At 40.5% G+C, this 20,938-nt stretch overlaps 1 protein-coding gene across 6 annotated transcripts in view; it reads right to left on the bottom strand.

The window, feature by feature from the left end:
• The window catches only part of STARD13 (StAR related lipid transfer domain containing 13), a 438,704-nt gene that overhangs the window by 73,099 nt on the left and 344,667 nt on the right, over positions 1–20,938 (bottom strand). For 2 of the 6 annotated variants that reach the window (XM_073613338.1, XM_073613337.1), the window contains exon 1: positions 5,489–5,692. The exons of 3 other annotated variants lie outside the window; for them this stretch is intronic. The gene's annotated coding sequence lies outside the window, so the exon portion shown is untranslated. Of the gene's footprint in view, positions 1–4,738; positions 5,366–5,488; positions 5,693–20,938 lie in introns of those variants that run through there. One more of the 6 variants, XM_073613339.1, reaches the window with a different exon arrangement.

Below are 20,938 nucleotides of genomic sequence, written 5' to 3'. Positions count from 1 at the left end.
TGTGTACTGGTCCAAAATCAATGGTGGAGGGGGGATTATAGTGTGGGGTTGTTTTTCAGGGGGTTGACTTGGCCCCTTAGTTCCAGTGAAGGGAACTCTTAAGGCACCAGAATACCAAGACATTTTGGACAATTTCATGCTCCCAACTTTGTGGGAACAGTTTGGGGATGGCCCCTTCCTGTTCCAACATGACTGCACACCAGTGTATAAAGCATGATCTATAAAGACATGGATGAGCAGGTTTGGGGTGGATGAACTTGACTGGCCTGCACAAAGTCCTGTCCTCAACCCGATAGAACACCTTTAGGATGAATCAGAGTGGAGACTGCGAGCCAGGCCTTCTAGTCCAACATCAGTGCCTGACCTAAAAAATGGGCTTCTGGAAGAATGATCAAACATTCCTATAGATACACTGCTAAAGCTTGTGGACAGCCTTCCCAGAAGAGTTGAAGATGGTATAGCTGCAAAAGGTGGGCCAACTCAATATTGAACCCTACGGACTAAGACTGGGATGCCATTAAAGTTCATGTGCGTGTAAAGCCAGGGGTCCCAATACTTTTGGTAATATCGTGTGTGTATGTGTATATATATATATATATATATATATATATATATATATATATATATATATATATATATATATAGACAAGCCAAATTGAGAATTGTCATTTTCCTGAAATGTTAGCAAAATTGGAAAATTTTGCCATTTTGTCGAAATGGAGTCAATAGGAAAAGTTGTTTTTCAAAGGTATGATGGCCATTGAACAACTCCTGGGGTTTACTAAAGCTCCTTTCAAATATCTAAGATCTGTACTTGGACCAAAAAAAAATAATATACAAATAAACTAAATACACAAAATACTAAAACAATTAGATAGAAATACAAAGCAAATTAAATGTAAAAAAAAATAAACTTCCCTAAACAGAACCCCACAAAAAATACCCTTCAAAGTGAAAAAAGAGTAGGCATTAATTTTTTTCCCAAGCAAAAGTAGCTCAATAGGTGAAATTGAATGTCCCGCTTTGGCAAAATTTCATTGATGGCAAAATTGGTAATTATGCTGCAAAATCTATTTCCCCAAAATCACTACGCTCATCCTATTTATGAGCTGTACCTGTCACCGCAAAACAAGGAAGCAGCAGCTTGGTAGCATCGCTGCTATTTTAATCAATAGCTTATCACTAGAAAGACCTAATGACACAACAGTGGCACGAGTAACTAAGTGCCTCATGTCACTGGGCTTTTTATTGGTATGGATCTCTTTATGGCTACCTGCGGTGAGTGTAGGTTGAAGTTACACAAAGCTGTGAAATAATTCAGCCCATTACCTCTAGCTAGTACTTTATATTTAACTTATAAAACAAAATGTATAACACTAATGTCTTTTTCCTGTTGTGGTCATTACAGATTGCAATATTTATTCTCTCACTTCCAATTCTATGTGTACAAGCTGCTTTCCCAGATCACAAGCAATCAGTAGGAATTTCAGTGAAATACATAAAGCAGTCATCCTTATGAGTTAAGCAGAAGATAAACGATTCCAGACTTTGGATGTGATCCACTTTCCCACACAAGCTCCAATGTTTTGTCATCCATATTGGGTAATAACACTGGGATTTTTTCCCCTTAGCTTTACAGCCAATTTTTTTTTAAGCTCCTGGCCTCTTCAAAGGCACATGCACTAAAACTCCCGCAATTAGTCTTTATCTCCTATCATTTTGTAAAATAAATATTTAACTGCGAGCAGTGATGACTTCGAAGATTTTCCATTTCAGAGTGATCTTGAGAAGGCGTCTAGATTTGATTTGTGTGTGAGGGAATACACTTGTACTGACTCTGTGTGTGTGCATAAGTGCTAGTGAAGCCTGTGAACACTCCTTTTTGTCTAGCTATGTTTTCTATTAAGTTGCATTTTCATTTTTTTTGCTTAGCTTAATATTTTATTCATGTCTTATGCACCACAGATTCGATTATTCTTGTACAAAAGAAGCTAATGTCCTATAAAAAAAAAGGGTGGCCACTGTCGTCAAAAGTCAGTATTTTTTGCGTTGTGTAAACCCAAGAAAATTGATCCCAGCACCCCAACTCTGCTCTAATACACCCCCGTCACATCTCCGCTTTGTGTGGAGAATCAGGTTTCACCAGCTTCATTACAACTGTATTGGCTCCTGCCCAATTTAAAGGCAATCTGCATAAAAATATGAAAGCTGCCATTGCTAACTTGGTTTTAAAGATGCAGGTTACAGAGTGGTCATTCTGATCCTGTCTTTATTACTCATTAAGTCCCTGACCCTGAACAAGCATGTGACACTTGTTATGCATATCCTTGTTCCAGGTTAGTGACTTACCATGTAACAAAGGAAGGATTAGTATTACCACCCTGAAGAATGCACTTTCAAAAATAACTCTACTCCTATCTTCTTATGCTGACAGGTTCCTTATGAGCTGAGCTCAAAGGGTTTGCAGCTCCTGCTCTCAAATTTATATTAAAAAGAATTTAGCAAAAATTCATAGCTACATATGTGAAGCTGAGAACTGGGGGCGAAAAAGGAATTTCCTGACTTATGCCGCGTACACACGATCGGTTTTCTCGTCGGCAAAAGATATGACGGCTTTTCCGACGGGATTGCACTCAAGTTTGCCTTGCATACACACAGTCATGCAAAAGTTCGCTGAACTTACGACCGTCAAGAACGCGGTGACGAACAACACTACGACGAGCTGAGAAAATGACGTTCAATGCTTCTGAGCGTGTATCGAATTGTTTCCGAGCATGCGTAGGGATTTTGCGCGTCGGAATTGCCACAGGCGATCGCATTTTCAGATAGGAACTTTTCCTGACCGAAAAATTGAGAGCATGCTCTCAATCTTTTGCTGGCTGGAATTCCGCCAGCAAAAGACCACTGGAGCATACACACTGTCGCATTTTCCGACGAAAAACTCTCATCGGTCTTTTGTGAGCCGAAATTCCAACCGTGTGTACGCGGCATAACATATTAACAGTTTAAGGCACAGGCACATAACAAGAAGCATGTTTTATACACGGAAGAACACAGAACTTCAGCAATCTAGTGTTTAACTGTGTGAGGCTATAAGAAGGCCATCTATCATGAACTACATAGGTAGCAAAGTATTTTCCACAGATCTAAGGAGACTCATAAACATTAAGTTTAGTTGGTCCTGCTGTCTCCACCTCAACCCTTCATTTTGCATAGGTCCTATTGAACCCCAAAACTGCTGCATAAGATACGTAGAAAGGATAATTCTGAATGTTCAAGATGTGCCCAATCTCCTGGTTCTTTTATTCACTTGCTTTGGAGTCCAAAATAACACCGGTATTGGCATGATGTAATAGATGTGATAAACTCTGTTTATAACACTGCGTTAATTCCAGATCCTGCTCTATGCCTATTAGGGTATATAAATCCAAACAATCTGGAACATGATCAGGTAGTGGCCATTATAAGGTAACTTTTTATGGCCCATAAGTTGATAGCCTCTTGTTGGATCTTGCTCTACCCTACTACCCTGGGGGACTGGATCTGGGAAATGAATAAACATGTTATGTTTGAAAAACACACCTATGTTCAACAAAACGCATCCTTGAAGTAAAAAAAAAATATGAAAAAATGAATAGATGCTCTAGCCTAAACGCATAATAAAAAGAGCAGGTTGGCCTGATTTATTTAACTTTTTATACAGTGTATCGGTTGCTCTGAAATATTTCTGGAATTTTAGGTATACTTGATAATATTGAAATAAATATGTTGCTGATAAAGTTTTATCAGCTTAATTGAGCAGTAAGGAAAAGGGAGAGGAAGAGAGAGAGAGAGGGGAGGAAGGGAAAATGGGGAAAGGGAAGTTCATGTTCTGTGGGGGAGGGTGTTTTGTTATGTAAAAAGAAAAACAAAATTCAAAAATAAAACCTGATTTAAAAAAGAAAATTTGGTGACAGTCACCCGATCCAGGAGTTTTCAAACTTAAATCTATGGGAAACCAGGTGGGCCCATGTTGAAGGGAACATCATTCAAGCAGGTTAGAATACCTGTCCAGGTCAATACTGCAATACCCTGAGATAAATGGCACCTCCCCAACTCCTCTGTTTGTATGAACAGGGCATATTCTTCCAAGAAGAATGTGGCTGTTCATGGAGCTACTGGCTGAATCCTGTGCCTAATGATGACTGGATTACACATTCAACTACCCTCTCAGGACTAGAGAAACTTATGAAAAGGGGAGAAGTCTGTTTTGGCTTATCAGGGAGCAACAGCAATCAGTACATATTTGTAATGTGCCTAGCTGACTATTTATTCACCATCCATAGACGTGAGATCATCACTGGGAAGATTGTCATCTCATGTATAATGAATATCCCTGCCCAACTAGTGGTAAGCACAGGGTCCACCCACAATCACCTGGGATGACTGTCATCTCACGTATATGGGTACCTTTAGTGTAGTCCAAGCTGTCAAAGAAAACCACCAGATTCAAAGTTTAATGAAATGTTCCTTTCTCACATACTTTAAAATTCTGCACAGCAGGCAGAGGCAACCGGGAGCTCTCAATTTCCTGCCGTACAGTGACAAGCTGTGTCAGCTGGCTAAACATAACCAGCATAACCTTGATTCATATTAAGAAGACAATTACAATGTAAGCACATCTGTATGATGAATACAGTCTCTTTCTTTGAAGGTAATTGACATTTACGTAGCTGGATCAGATATATTAGCAGTTTACCTTCTTAGGCAAGTATAAAAGCCACCTGATTCTGCTGAAAAGGAATGAGCTTCTTATATGTGTAAATGCCACCAAACACTGACATGCGGTGCTGTTGGAAATCTCGTCCAAATCAGTCTTGCTTCCCTGTTAAGATAGTGACTGCAGGGTCCTCTCCTTCGCTCCTTCCTCTGCCCCTCTTACCAAAGATGAACATGCAAGCTAAGGGCGTTTTTAATGTGCCTGCATGTCCAACAACCATCTAAAGTCTATGGACAATCTAGGAGGAACCCACAGGCATGAGATAACAATTGCCTTATCTGGCTTGGTTGGATGATAATCCCATGGCTTTAGAAGCCCACCAACAAGCCACTCATCTGCTACATGTTCTTAGCTGCACCCCTGTTAGATTCTTTTGACTATCACAGGTCTATGGATGGCTAAAGAGTCTGAAGTATGAAGTTTTCCTTGTCTCACATAGGAATTTTGACACAAGCGCATTTAAAGAATAGTCACGATTGGAAAATATTTTCTTCAGTTCTTGAAACATAGCAGCTAATTTAGAAAAAACTTCCAGCACATCTTGAGAATCCATTAAAAGTTTGATACTTAAAGTCCTTACATGCCTTGTTCTGTATGTCAGTGCTCAGATTTGTATCACATCTACGAACAACTCAGTAGTACAGCTAAAATAAATCCATCAGCAGTGAATGACAGAGCACTTCACAGAAAAAAATAAGAGCAATGTACACAATGAAGGTTCAAGGGTACCTTGAGGGTTTGGGTTTTCTGCCTTTTTTCTACTTGCTGGTGTACTCCATATTCCTGCTGCCTTCCTGCTCCCGTAAAATTCAGTTAGAACTAATATAATCCAAGCGATGCTGCATACAGCTGTGCTCTACATGCTTTCCAGCCCAGCCACTGCTCTGTTTTCACAATCTTTCAAGAACCGCCCATTGTTATTGAGGAACTGCAGCTAACAGCTGGAATTCCATAAGTTCCTCAAGGCAGCTGCTTGTAGTAAGACAAAAGTCTGATGAAAGAATTTATCATTCGGAAAGTACATGTTCTCTGCTCCTTTTATTGATCTGTCATTTCTGCCTCTTAGGTGCTTGCAAAGAAAATAGAAAATAGCAACTGGGTGTGATTTCAAAAAGTGACAGAGAAATATGTTTTACATGTTGCCTGTACTGTTGTGTGTAAGTGGATCAAGAGCATTCTACTATAGGTATTAAAAATGCTATGCCTTATTTTACATCATAATTATATTGATATAGAAACACAGAAGAGTGAAGGCAGGAAAAGACGAAGTGGTCCATTGAGTCCGCCCCTTTTTTGTTCTTGTTTGATTTTGGGAATGTTTTTAACCTTTTCTTCTAAGTACAGATCTAGGTTTGTCCCAAACATATTTAAATTCACTTACTGTTCACTGATGCACTACCTCTGCTGGAAGTTTCTTCCAGTATCAACTACTCTTTCAGTAAAATCATTCTTTCTAAGATTACTTTTGAAATTTCCACTGGCTAGTTGAAGTAGTAGTTGCTAGTAGAAGGTTACAGTGCCTTGCGAAAGTATTCCCCCTCCTTGGCTTTTTACCTATTTTGTTACATTACAGCCTTTAGTTCAATGTTTTTTTTAATCTGAATACTATGTGATGGATCAGAACACAATAGTCTAAGTTGGTGAAGTAAAATTAGAAAAATATATGCATAAAATTATTTTTCAGAAATAAAAAACTAATAATTGGCATGTGCGTATGTATTCACCGCCTTTGTTATGAAGCCCATAAAAAGCTCTGGTGCAACCAATTGCTTTCAGAAGTCACATAATTAGTGAATGATGTCCACCTGTGTGCAATCTAAGTGTCACCTGATCTGTCATTACATATACACACCTTTTTGAAAGGCCCCAGAGACTGCAACACCTAAGCAAGAGACACCATTAACCAAACACTGCCATGAAGACCAAGGAACTCTCCAAACAAGTAAGGGACAATGTTGTTGAGAAGTACAAGTCAGGGTTAGGTTATAAAAAAATATCCAAATCTTTGATGATCCCTGGGAGCACCATCAAATCTATCATAACCAAATGGAAAGAACATGGCACAACAGCAAACCTGCCAAGAGACGGCCGCACACCACAACTCACGGGCCAGGCAAGGAGGGCATTAATCAGAGAGGCAGCACAGAGACCTAAGATAACCCTGGAGGAGCTGCAGAGTTCCACAGCAGAGACTGAAGCATCTGTACATAGGACGGCAATAAGCTGTACACTCCATAGAATTGGGCTTTATGGCAGAATGGCCAGAAGAAAGCCATTACTTTCAGCAAAAAACAAAATGGCACGTTTTGAGTTTGCGAAAAGGCATGTGGGAGACTCCCAAAATGTATGAAGGAGGGTGCTCTGGTCTGATGAGACTAAAATTTATCTTTTTGGCCATCAAAGAAAACGCTATGTCTGGTGCAAATCCAACCCATCACATCACCCAAAGAACACCATCCCCACAGTGAAACATGGTGGTGGCAGTATCATACTATGGGGATGTTTTTCAGCAGTCAGGACTGGGAAACTGGTCAGAGTTGAGGAAAAGGTGGATGGTGCTAAATAGAGGGATATTCTTGCGCAAAACCTGTACCACTGTGTGTGTGATTTGAGGCTAGGACCGAGGTTCACCTTCCAGCAGGACAATGACCCCAAACATACTGCTAAAGCAACACTTGAGTGGTTTAAGGGGAAACATGTAAATGTGTTGGAATGGCCTAGTCAAAGCCCAGACCTCAATCCAATAGAAAATCTGTAGTCAGACTTAAAGATTGCTGTTCACAAGCACAAACCATCCAACTTGAAGGAAATGGAGCAGTTTTGCAAGGAGGAATGGGCAAAAATCCCAGTGGTAAGATGGGGCAAGCTCATAGAGACTTATCCAAAGTGACTTGGAGCTGTGATAGCTGCAAAAGGTGGCTCTATAAAGTATTGACTTAAGGGGGGTGAATAGTTATGCACATTGACTTTTTCTGTTATTTTGTCCTATTTGTTGTTTGCTTCACAATAAAAAAAAAACATCTTCAAAGTTCTGTAAATTAAATGATGCAAACCCTCAAACAATCCATGTTAATTCCAGGTTGTGAGGCAACAAAACACGAAAAATGCCAAGGGGGGTTAATACTTTTGCAAGGCACTGTATGTCCCCTTGTTCTTGATCTTAGCTTTATCTTGAAAATACTGCCCTCCTGAACCCTGTTCACATGCTTATATGTCATTGTTACAGTTATCAAGTTCCTAAAGGCTAAGTTCACCTTTTACCAAAAAAAAAAGTAATAACTGGAAATTGTTTTGCAGGTTAAAAAATGTGTATTAATATTGCACCCGTGAGCAGCAATTTTAGGCTCCTACACAGTCTCCCTCCAGCTTTCAGACCATACCTCTGTATGGGTCGTCAGCTTGTAAACTGGAGGGAGTGTGAATGGAGTACAAGGGTTATGATCAGCACGCTCGCTGACCATTCAAACTACAAGTCCGTCTATCGTGGTGGAGGAACGGACTTGTCGTTTTTTCCTTCACAGATTCCTGTGAATGAATGACACAGCTGTGTAGACAGAGCCCTGCACAGTCACACTGTTTTCAAAATGCTATGGTGGGTGCAGGGAGAGGATCCCCCACTCACTGTCAAGGGGAAGTGGGGGTTTGGGGGGGGGGGCAGGAGGAAGTTGCTGAACATGTTACATATAACACCCTAAATACAGATGTAACGCGGAGAAAGGAGAACACATGTGGAGAAAGGTGAACTTATCATTTAAAAACAAACTCTAGGCATATAGTTAAATATACAGTTGCTTTACCTGCCAAAGACTTTATGTATTTTTGTGCATTCAGGCTGAAAATTTACACCAATCTACCATACAACACAGCCTGCCTGGTGACCAGATATCTCTCTGCTGCATTTAAAGTGGAACTCCATGAATGAAATACAGTCTACCCTTGCAATGCGCCCCGTGCACTGCAAGGGTCAAATGTTCATTTAGTTAGTGGTGCAGGTGTATTCTCTTCCCTATCCCTTGTTTCCATTTGAATAGCACTAACATATTATGCAGAGCATGCATAAAAGCAATTCCCATAGATCACTGCTCATAAAGGGCATTAAAGTAGAAGTTCACCCTAATATTAAAATCTGTAAATCTACCGGCATCCACAATCTAAGACTAACCTATCTAGCCCTGTAAAGAAGAAATCGCTATACATACCTTTTCTGAAGCCGATCCCGTCTGGTCTCCGGTGGCAGAAGATCTATGCAGGACACAACTGACAGCAGCTGTGAAATGCCCAGGAAATGATGTCACCCACAGAGTTACTATGGGAATTCCGTCGTCCCTGCCTCTTCTGCACCCGCCTCCACGGAGAAGCCGCCGCTGACAGCTCAGCGTGGGACCAGGCCAGAGGCAGGAATGCTTTTATACTTTCACCTATTTCCAGACTTTGGTGTAAGGCAGTCTTCAAGCACAATAGACTCTGACAAGAACAGTTTCCACAGAAAATAATAATAAAGAAGGCAGTTGTTGGCTATTATTACTGCCTGAAGTGTTGTTGTATTTTTTTTTCTAATGGGAGTGTCTCTTTATTAAATGAATAATGAGCTTTATAATTAGCCTCTGGCTCGAATAAAAGTAGCACAACTGGAAACAGATACTCTTTCATCACTTTATGCAACTTTCCCGTAAGATACTTAGATGGTGTTAATCCTTGTAGTCTGTGTAACTTGGGAATTCCCATCCTGGATCCTTTTAAGTCTTGTAGTCTGGGTAATGCCCAACTTCCAGGAAGAAAAATGTAAAACTGTCAGCCCTTATACATGTTGCAGTATCATCAATTGTGGCAACCGTGATGTAAACGGATAAAAAGTGTTGTAAAGCAGTAATATGAATCAGCATGTTGTGGTCAGTAGTTTCTGCAAGCCGTAGCAAATTGTGTACATTAAATTATTATTCAAAGTTGCCGTTTCCATGAAAAGATATGAGAATCTCAGACAGCATCATCCAAAGGACAGTAATGTGGTTCTAACAACCCTTCATATCCACTGAGTAAGCAAATCCAGCCAACAAGTCCAGAAGTCATATAACAGAAAAAGACATTTTCTCCTTGAATGAGAGACAATCAGACAATTCCCCAATCCATGCCAACGGCGCCAAGAGAGGATTCTCCATTTCCGGCTACGGAGCATGCAATAGTGCTGCTGAACAGTGACTGCATTTGATAGGATGCAGTCACTGTTTGCCCGATAATTTTCCACCTAGCGCAGTCTATTTTTAAATCATCTTTTGTCTAGCAGGGTGGTGTTTGCAGGGGTCAAATTTAAAATCAAAGACGTCTATGGCCATTCTTAAGCTGGTCATCGATGGGCAAGATTTTTAAAAAAACGTATTCTCACAGCAGGACTCTTGACAAAAGTTTTACAACATTTCCATTCACCAGAAGTTGATCTTACAATCCACTTCTGCTAAACAGGGAGACCCACACACTCCTCGAAATTCAGATAATCCCCGCTGAACCAGCTGAAACAATCAAATACACAATACAAGTGTGCATACTCCTTGTACCTGGAAGCATCATTTCCATTTTATCTGCCTCCATTCCATATCTGTTTTGCAAAAAGTATGTCACTGCGTTAGATCCAGTAAAAAAATAAAATATAGAATACCAAATACTTAAGAAATGCTTCACAAATGCATGTCAGAAGTGAAACACAGATGTCTATGTACACTGAACCTTATACATGATCCCATTATACTACCAGGGGGCCCATGCATTTAATACAGCCCAGGGCCTAAGGTGCAATGAATCCATCATTGTCTATAATGCATCTTCTTCATCACTGAAGCATGAGCTAAGCAGCCTTTGGATATACACTATATTGTCAAAAGTATTGTGACATCTGCATTTAAACGCACATGAACTTTAATGGCATCCCAGTCTTATGCCCCGTACACACGGTCGGACTTTGTTCGGACATTCCGACAACAAAATCCTAGGATTTTTTCCGACGGATGTTTGCTCAAACTTGTCTTGCATACACACGGTCACACAAAGTTGTCGGAAAATCCGATCGTTCTGAACGCAGTGACGTAAAACACGTACGTCGGGACTATAAACGGGGAAGTGGCCAATAGCTTTCATCTCATTATTTATTCTGAGCATGCGTGGCACTTTGTCCGTCGGATTTGTGTACACACGATCGGAATTTCCGACAACGGATTTTGTTGTCGGAAAATTTTATAGCAAGCTCTCAAACTTTGTGTGTTGGAAAATGTGTGATGGAGCCTACACACGGTCGGAATTTCCGACAACAAGGTCCTATCACACATTTTCCGTCGGAAAATCCGACCGTGTGTACGGGGCAATAGTCTGTAGAGTTCAGTGCTGAGTTGGCCCACTCTGTGCAGTTATAACAGCTTTAGCTCTTCTGAGAAGGCTGTCCACAAGGTTTAGGAGTGTGTCTATGGGAATGTTTGACCATTCTTTCTGAAGTGCATTTGTGAGGTCAGGCACTGATGTGGATGTTTCCACTCTAATTCATCCCAAAGGTGTTCTATCAGGTTGAGGTCAGGACCCTGTGCAGGCCAGTCAAGTTCCTACACCCCAAACTCGCTCATCCATGTCTTTATGGATGGCTGGGAAGTTTTAGGAGATAAAAAAAAATGGGGTTCCCCTAACTGTGATTACATTACCTAATATGGTGGTAGTTCCTTCATTGCTGGGGTGCTGAAAAGAGGGTAGATTTGTTTACATTACAGAGTGGTTATTGACACATCAGGGGAGTTCAGCCAGAAAAGGAATTATGTAGGAAAAGAGTTATGCCTCGTACACACGGTCGGATTTTCAGATGCAAAATGTTCGATGGGAGCCTTTTGTCGTAAATTCCGACCGTGTGCAGACTCCATCGGACAGTTTCCATCGGAATTTCCATCGCAAAAAATTTGAGATTTGGTTCTCAAATTTTCCGACAACAAAATCCGTTGTCGGAAATTCCGATCGTGTGTACACAATTCCGACACACAAAGTTCCACGCATGCTCGGAATCAAGCAGAAGAGCCGCACTGGCTATTGAACTTCATTTTTCTCGGCTCGTCGTACGTGTTGTACGTCACCTCGTTCTTGACGTTCACAAATTCTGACCAACTTTGTGTGACCGTGTGTATGCAAGACAAGTTTGAGCCAACATCCAAAAAACATGGATTTTGTTGTCGGAATGTCCGATCGTGTGTACGAGGCATTACAGTGCAAGTGTCTAGATTGCAGTCTCTCAACCAGCGCTTCGTGGAACCCTTGTGTTAGTTGCTAGAGGTTCTTGAGCAATATGTAATTTACTGTATGACTCTCAAGTAAGTAACCACTTGGCAGAACATGTGGAAAGCTGTCACATGATCCTATCTCTGCTGGCCTGATCAGCAGTGCCAGGGGCATTCCCTGCCCCACCGCTTCATGTACACAAAAGGACGGGGATGCTTGTGATGTCATTGACCTAACATGGCCTCATTAGGTCAAGGATGTCAAGAGCTTTCCCACCCCTGTCAATGGCTAGCTTCTGCCGAACTGGATTGAGACTGAGTTCAGACCAAACCCAGCTCATCCCTACTGACAACAATGATCTTTTTACAACAATGACCACAAATATAATTCTTCCAAGTCACCATCACACTAATGTACTGCAAGCTGTATAATTATATATTAAAAACAAATATATATATATATATATATATATATATATATATATATATATATATATATATATATATATGTGTGTAAATATTTATTAGCAAGGGTTCTCTCAGACTGGAATGGTGGGGTTGCTTTACTAAAACTGGAGAGAGCAAAATCGTGCGCAGCTCTGCATATAAACCAGCTTCCAGGTTTTTTGTCAAAGCTTAGTTGAACAAGTTGGAGAGCTGCACCAGATTGTGCACTCTCCAATTTTGGTAAATCAACCTCAATATTTCAAAGGTTTCAAAGGCTGGTGTGGAGAGTAAAGAACTGGTCCAACCATTCTGCTATTTTTCTATATCTATAAAATAGAGCTTCTCATTACAAGCACATGGCCTAATCAGGTCCATCCATGCAATACAGACTGGAACAATGCCAATCCAATCTATGTCATACTCATAGCAAAAACAAACCTCAAACTCTACCACACATGCAAAAATGTATACTAACTATTGTGAAATCCCACCAGCCTATTCATTAGACAGTTCCATGGGAATACAGCACTACCTGTAAATTCATTGTAGTGATCCTCAGTTCTCATAGAACACTGGTGCATTATAAGTATACTGTATATGTATGAGACAGGACGTGGATAGCAAAGAAATAGTATATATTGCCTTGAGAGTTTCTTCATTGTTTCCTGTTCTACACAGAGATTATTTCTGTTCATGTCTCGGGCTGTGGCAAAAGAAAGCTTTGGGAAAAAGACAAAAAACAGCAATGTATGTTTTCTCTTCCTCAACAGTGAAACTTCTCTGTGACTCACTGGAGTGCACCTTTCAGATACAATGATGCCAACACACCACAGTTGTTTCTAGGCGGTTATCTATTTTACAAGTCTACAGTGTCACAGGTCAATGTGGAAATGACATCATTAGGAAAATGGGCTAGTTGCAGGTACTGGGGATCCCCAAAGTCTCCCAATTGCACACAAAGAAATTGGAAACATGATTGCAGGAAAAATCCCTTAGCATTAAAGTGCCTGAGCAGCATTGTATACTTGGAACTGTTCCATACTGCACATATATGAAGATACAGAATTCAGGAAAACTAAGGAAACCCATGTGTGTAGTTTGATGGGAGACAGTCTTCTGACCTTTAGTGCGCCATCTTTAATCATCTACAGCTCTGTGTGTGGCCAAAAGCAGCCAGATTCAGTGCACAGCCTAGATAATGTTTGCTTCCAAACCCTAATTAATGCAGATAAGCATTAGCTACAGCAATTTGCAGATCAACCTCTACTAAGTGGTGCATTTAATAGTCCATTATCAAGTAGCTGCTTCTTTCTTCTGCCAAATAACTGAAAATGTAATAAATATATTCAAGGTTCATATAATGACTAAACATTCCTGTATGGAAATGTCCACTTCCAGGCTAAGTTCCTAGGTACTATATCCCATTTTCCCACAGTTTGGATACAAAGAAGGTAGTGGTGGCTCATATCCCTAGTTACACAGTCACCTAGGTTATCAAGAAAAAACACTTGGCTGGGATAAAGCTGAAACATACACTAGTAAATGTCTGAATGAACATTTGTACAAAAATTCAGATTTTTGATTACTGGTGATGATGATTGCCATTCGAAAGTACTTTGTTTTTAACATTTGATTTTGAAGTGACTGGACTTCCCAAATGAAATTCACAATCACTGTTAAAAATTTGTTTGACAAAAATGTTCCATCCTGTGCCTTAAAATTTTCTTGCCATTATGGTTTAAAATGAGCATTGATTTGATGCAATAAATGTTAGAAGATAGAACGAATGTTCTTAAATTTAAAAAATTTGAAATAAATCCTACAAGTATATGGCCAGCGTAAAGAGTTTGTCACCCTAAAAAAAAAAAATGGATCCTGTACCCTTAAAGCAGGGGTAGGCAACCTCAGGCCTGCAGCTGTGGTGAAACTACAAATCCCATCATGCCTCTGAATCTTGGAGTCATGCCTGTGATTGTCAGGATCTTGTAATGTCTCATGGGACTTGTAGCTTCTCGAGGTTACCTACCTCTGCCTTAAAGTATGTTGTTTAGCACAGTGCTTGTGCTGTGTAATTTGGCCCCCTGTATCACCTGAAATACCTGGATAATCCTGCCTGGTTCTGCCCTCCCTTCTGTAAACTGACCATGGTTTACCAAGGCTTCTGAGCCCTGACCGTGGTCAGTTTACATGCCTCCATCATCCGCAGCCCTGCTCTCTGCTCTCCCGTGTCCCCCTCTGTCCTCCTCTCCCCTCCCTCCCTGCCTGTTAGCTCCATCCACTCTACGATCTTCCCGTCCTGCTGCTCTTATATCGACTGTATAAGCATGCCATCCCCTCTGTTATATAACACTATGTGCCCCTGTGCCCGTGCTGTGTAAAAAAAAAAAGCAGATTATACCTTATATTAGAGCATTTACCAGCACTCACGTGACTCCTCAGCTCTTTCTCCTCCCTCCCCCCTTCTGACCTCAGTGGGAGTGATCGGCCCCGCCCACTATAGCTGTCAGCCGGGCAGAGGAGAGAGCTGAGGAGTCACATGAGCACCGGGCGACGCTCTGAGATAAGTTATAATCTGCATTTTTTTTATACAGCACAGGCACAGGGGCACAAAGCGTTATATAACACAGGGGATGGCATGCTTATGCTATAGTGGGTTAACAGGATAACAGCCACTTTAACTCTGTTTCAGAACTTGTTTGGATTGAGAATATTATAAAAACACTCACATAACTCAACAGCACCCTGGTGTATTTATAGTGTATTTTTAAACAATTACATACAAATAAAATATCATTAACGTAATGAAACAGAAAGCAGACCACCACCTGCTTACATTCAGTCACATAGGACCCTAAACTATTGGGGTGATTTGCTAAAAATGGAGAGTGCAAAATCTTGTGTAGCTGTGCATGGTAGCCAATCAGCTTCTAACTTCAACTTTATTCAATTAGGCTTTGAATAAAAAAAAAAACTTGGAAGCTGACTCATGGTTTCTATGCAGAGCTGCATCAGATATTGCACTCTACAAGTTTAGTAAATCGAAATCTCCCCTATGCGTCTTTTCCCTAATCTAAAGCTTTTTATTTATTTTTTTTTTCTTTATACTAGAGAATGCTATATTAATATCTCTAGACATTAATATAGCACAGGACAGGGATGCTGGAGGTGGTGGAACAGAGTTCCACCATGTTTTGATTGAAAAAAGCCCTGTATTTATGTATATAGCTGTTTGATTGTATCTGACTCTCATTGATTCCATGAACCAACTCTCTCGGCATCGTGTCTGATACCATCCCTTTTACATAAAAATTTCTTGCCATATTTTTTATGAGATAGGGTGCCAGGTCTCCTACCTTTTTTTTTTTTTGCTCTCTGTTGGTTGAACTGAATGAACTTTTTCGTTTTTCAACCATATTAACTATGTAACAGCTCAGAATGTGATAACACAAGTACATAGATAGCCAAGTTGTACACACGTACTAAGGAAAATTTAGACACAAACTAATTAACCTTGTCTTTGGAGTGTAGAAGGAAAAACTGGAATACCTGGAGACAACCCATGCAAACACAGGGACAACATGCAAACACCTTTAAAGCGTTAAAGTGGTTGTAAAGCCACTGTGTGGGGCCACTGTCTTACATTTAATGATGTGTCCATTAAATGTATATATACCTTATACCTTATAACAGGGATCCTCAAACTACGGCCCTCCAGCTGTTGCAGAACTACACATCCCATGAGGCATTGTAAAACTCTGACATTCACAGACATGACTAGGCATGATGGGAATTGTACTTCCTGAACACCTGGAGGGCCGCAGTTTGAAGACCCCTGCCTTATAATATACCTTATTTCAGAGCGCTACTCAGGGCTCACATGACTGCTCGCCGCTCTCCTCTCCTGGTCTGATAACTACAGCGGGAGGGGCTGAGAATCCCCGGCTGATGTCAGCCGGGAGGAGAGGAAGAGAAAGGCGCTCTGAAATAAGCTATACATGGGCATATTTTTTACAAAAACACATACACTGTGCACATCATTTAATGTAAGATAGTGGACTGTAGCAGTATAACAGTTATTTTAGCAGCAGGAGAGGAGGATCAGGGAGCAGATCAGAGCTGACAGGCAGGGAGGGAGGGGGGAGAGAGGGAGCAAGGAGAGACAGCGGATGACAGAGGCACGTAAACTGGCCATGGTATCATGGATCAGCAGCCATGATAAACGTAGTCAGTTTACAGAGGGGAGGGCAGCACCAAGCCACCAGCCAGGTATTTTAAATGATGAAAAGGGCCATATTACACAGCACAAGCACTGTGATGTTTAACATGCTTTAAAGGAACAGGATCAATTTTTTTTTAGAGTTACAATCACTTTAATTCACCCAAAAAACAATATTTCACTTTTTGGTTCATGCAGTAAAGATAACCACTAGACAGCGTCCTCTATCTCTCAGGGACACTTTGGGGTTGATTTACTAAAACTGGCGAGTGCAAAATCTGGTGCAGCTCCGCATAGAAACCAATTAGCTTAAATTTTTTTGTCAAAGCTTAATTGAACAAGCCGAAGTTAGAAGCTGATTGGCTACCATGCACAGCTGCACCAGATTTTGAATGCTCCAGTTTTAGTAAATCAACTCCTATTGGTGTGATCTCTGTACTTGAGTCCTTGGCTCTGCCATGGCCATTATGAATGGTTACCATTCTCTAAGCTGATGAATCACACATCACTTGACGGTGACGTCACGGCCTCTCCAGCCTGAGATCCGACATCGATCGAGGTGATCGGGACATCAGAGAAGGAGAGGAGGACTGAGGACTGTCACCAAGGATCATCGCTGCTGGATTTTGTCTACATGCCTGTTACCCCTGCAGGGGTTAGGCACTCTGGTGAGTGAGGGCACGAGTGGGGGTGCATTGGAAGAGGGGGAACACTTGCCACATCAAGAACATTGTCATTTGACTGAAGGGACACATCACAGTTTTTTAAGAAGAATTTTTTAAGAATTTTTTGGGGACACTGTTTCTCACTATCACTTTGTTTATGAACTAAGTAGTCACACATGTTTAATGTTTCCCTTCATCACTTTGTTTATGAACTAAGGAGTTTAAATATCAAAACTGGACATTTTTTTGGAATGGTTTAGATTGGATTTCTTCACCACTTGTTTTTTATCAGTGTTTGGATTGTTCACAGATTTTTATTGATGTATTAGAATACATATGTTATAGCACATTGCACTTTAATGTTATATATTGCCGTGAGAGCATTACGCATATATGCATATAACCTTTTTTTTCCACACTCTCTTTACACTTATATTCTACATTTTTATTTTTTACACTTATACATTTATGAGCATTATCCAGTGCATATATGGTTGAACAGCGCCAATTCCCCCATTATAGAATTCTACCATTCTCTAAGCTGTATTTGTTTTAATTTACATTACGGAGAATGCAACAAGGGGAACAGATGCTTCTCATCGGCACCTGCACTGCATTGTGTGATGTGGGAGTGCTCCTAAAAGTTAGTATTTGTATAGCATATTCATTTGCAGATCTCCTAAGGCATAGGAATATTGTTTCCAAATTCTTCAGGTATAAGCGGGTACCTAGTGGCGTTTGAATTTTTTGATTCTACACTTAGTTTTACTATAACAAGTTGATTTTAAATAAGCCAGAATATGTTTTATGCTCAAATGTATGAATAGTACTTATTTGCTGCCCTCTAGCTGACAAAGCTGTCTTTTACTTTACATAAGCATACCAAATTAACATGCAAGGAAAATGCATATACAATAAGCTGTGAAAAATGTTATCTGATTACATTAAAGGCTGTTTTCAGCAATCCTTATCTTACAGAACTGGAGTTGCTGTTCTTCAATGCTGGGCTTTACCGATACTGAAACCAACCCCTAACCCTACTTTAACCCTTAAAAAAAAAACTGTATAAAAATATGGGAACAGTCATGGATGAACCAATCACAGGTTACCTTGAGGCCTCATTAACACTTGCAGTTGAGGGGCCTTTTTCCTGCCCCCCCCTTAAGCTGCAAAGGCAGTGGATGAGGTTTCCAACCTGCATTGTGGCACGGCAAGAATTATCCCCACCAACACGTGTTTGGAAAAGCCACCCATTCCCCTAAACATAACCATACCACGACCCCATAACTGCACTGTCAAGAGTGCCTATTTAAGTAAACATGCTTCTTTAATGTAACGCACATTAAGGAGTGGCATATTATGTGTGAAATCATGTGGGCTGATACAGAGGGATTAATTTACTAAAACTGGGGAGTGCAAAATCTAGTGCAGCTGTGCATAGAAATCAATGAGATTCTAACTTCAGCTTGTTCAATTAAGCTTTGACGATAAAATCTGGAGGCTGAATGGCTACCATTTACAGCTGCACCATTTGCACTCTCTAGTTTTAGTAAATTAACCCCAGTGCAATAGTGTGACTAGTAGTGTTAATCTTAACACTAAATGTAACCAATGGTTTTTTCACAGAGCTGCCCCGAACCTCTTCTTCTGGTTTCCCCGCTTGCACTCCTGGCTCCCTCCCCCTGTTGAGTGCCCCCATAGCAAGCTGGTGATTGACAGCAGCTGGAGCCAATGGTTCTTTCTGCTGCCTCCATGTCCAGTGAGGAGAGAGAGAGTGGAGCGAGCTGCTACTCTCAGGCACAGCGCTGGATCAAGATTGGATTCAGGTAAGTATTTAGGGGAGCTAGTGGGGATTCTGTTCAGAGAAGGTTTTTTTAACCTTAATGCAGAGAATGCATTAAGGTAAACAAAACCTCTATCTTTACAACCACTTTAATGATACAGTACTGGATCTGTGTTATATGTATATGCACACTCAACACCCTCCCTAATGGGGCTCTCCTCCTAGTCCAACTGGGCTGCTATGGGTATAGTTACACCACTACATGGGAAAAAAAATCAGATAAGATGCACTAAGTACAGCAGTGCATCTTATGCACAAAAAATATACACATCTCAAAACGCCATCCAGCTGGATACAAATGAAAAAAGAAAATGAGAATAAAAGTGTTGCCAACTGCAACCAGTCAGGTACCAGTTTCTACTCTCTGGAAAAATGAAACAGCAAATCTTATTGGTCGCTAAGAATCAACCATAGGTGTGAAGTCTCTACGCAAACAGAAATATATCAGGCTACAAGCAGCGTAAAACAAGGATTACATTATAAAACCTGAAGGAATAAATGACTCCAGAACCTAAATATGTCAAATATCTGGTCTCCCATGCTAAGAATAGCAAGTGAAATGAAGGTGCCATTCTGTGAACCTCATTAACGACAACAAATTCTGGCACCCAGTGACTGGAAGATTGAATCAAGCTGGACAAAGGCAGTTCTCAGAAACAAAACAGATGCTAATGTATATGTTTCAACATTGGAGAAACAAAGCAGAACCACTGTACAAGCCAATAAAGACACAATCAGGCTAATGACTCCCACTGTACTGGAAAATAATATCTGACATCTGCATATGTCTGAGGCAGTTTCCCTAAATATACAGATAGCTAAGCGTCTTTACAACTTGTTTACGAGTACAAATCAGAACATCAGTTTACATGTACTAATATCCTGCTTATATCTGTGCGTATATACCTGGACATCTTACACCAAGGTCCACATTATCTGAATTCTAATTACCATAAAATACACAAATAGCTACATTTTAAACTAAAATAAATATATAAATTAGATTTACAGTTGTAAATATTGCACACGTTACATAAAAATCATAATGTAGTATTTCTTTTAGATTCTAGTCATTTTTTTGGGGGGTCAAGAACATCTTTCATCTCAGCCAGATCCTACTAAATGTTCTAACTTCTTCCTAACCTTCATATTAGCTTTGCTCACAACAGGCATTAGATACTTATTTTCTTTTTTTTTTTTGTATAAAAGAGAACCAGTCGCTAACCAGTGCTCATAAAAAATGGCTACTGAGCCTTGTTCTGACACTATTAGGGTGGGCCTTGAGGGGCTACTGAATGTGTGGAGCATCTCTGCATCCAGTGTTAATTTATGAATTTCTGTTTCTTAGCATAACATAGAGGAACTCTTGAAATAAATTTCAGGAAGGAACCCATGGTAAAAATAACAAAAAAAAAACAGTGAAAATTTTAGTATTGCCTCACATAGTGATCAGAGAAGAAATGTCTGCCTACACTGACAGCCAGTAGAAAGTGCCTCCTTACATTGATGGGCAGTAATGATGAGCTAAGGTTCAGGGGAGACTTAGTTTGGCCTTAATGTTCAGGAAGCTGCCGCATGATAGCAGGCTGCCGACCAATCAGCTGCAGCCAGAGAATTCTCAACTCTGCAGCCACACGTAACAAAGAGGCAGGGATGCTCATCACTAATGCCCAGTGATGTGTCCCCTTACATTAGTGGTCAGAATAGAAGGAATTTCTTTGATTGTTGGTCTTAATATTGGCGGTAAGGGGACAAGGGCCTTCTTATATA

The sequence above is a fragment of the Aquarana catesbeiana genome, linkage group LG02 (assembly GCF_042186555.1).
Source record: "Aquarana catesbeiana isolate 2022-GZ linkage group LG02, ASM4218655v1, whole genome shotgun sequence".
NCBI classification, from domain to species: domain Eukaryota; kingdom Metazoa; phylum Chordata; class Amphibia; order Anura; family Ranidae; genus Aquarana; species Aquarana catesbeiana.
Note: the sequence above shows the minus strand (reverse complement) of the source record. Positions and strands in the feature narration are given on the sequence as shown.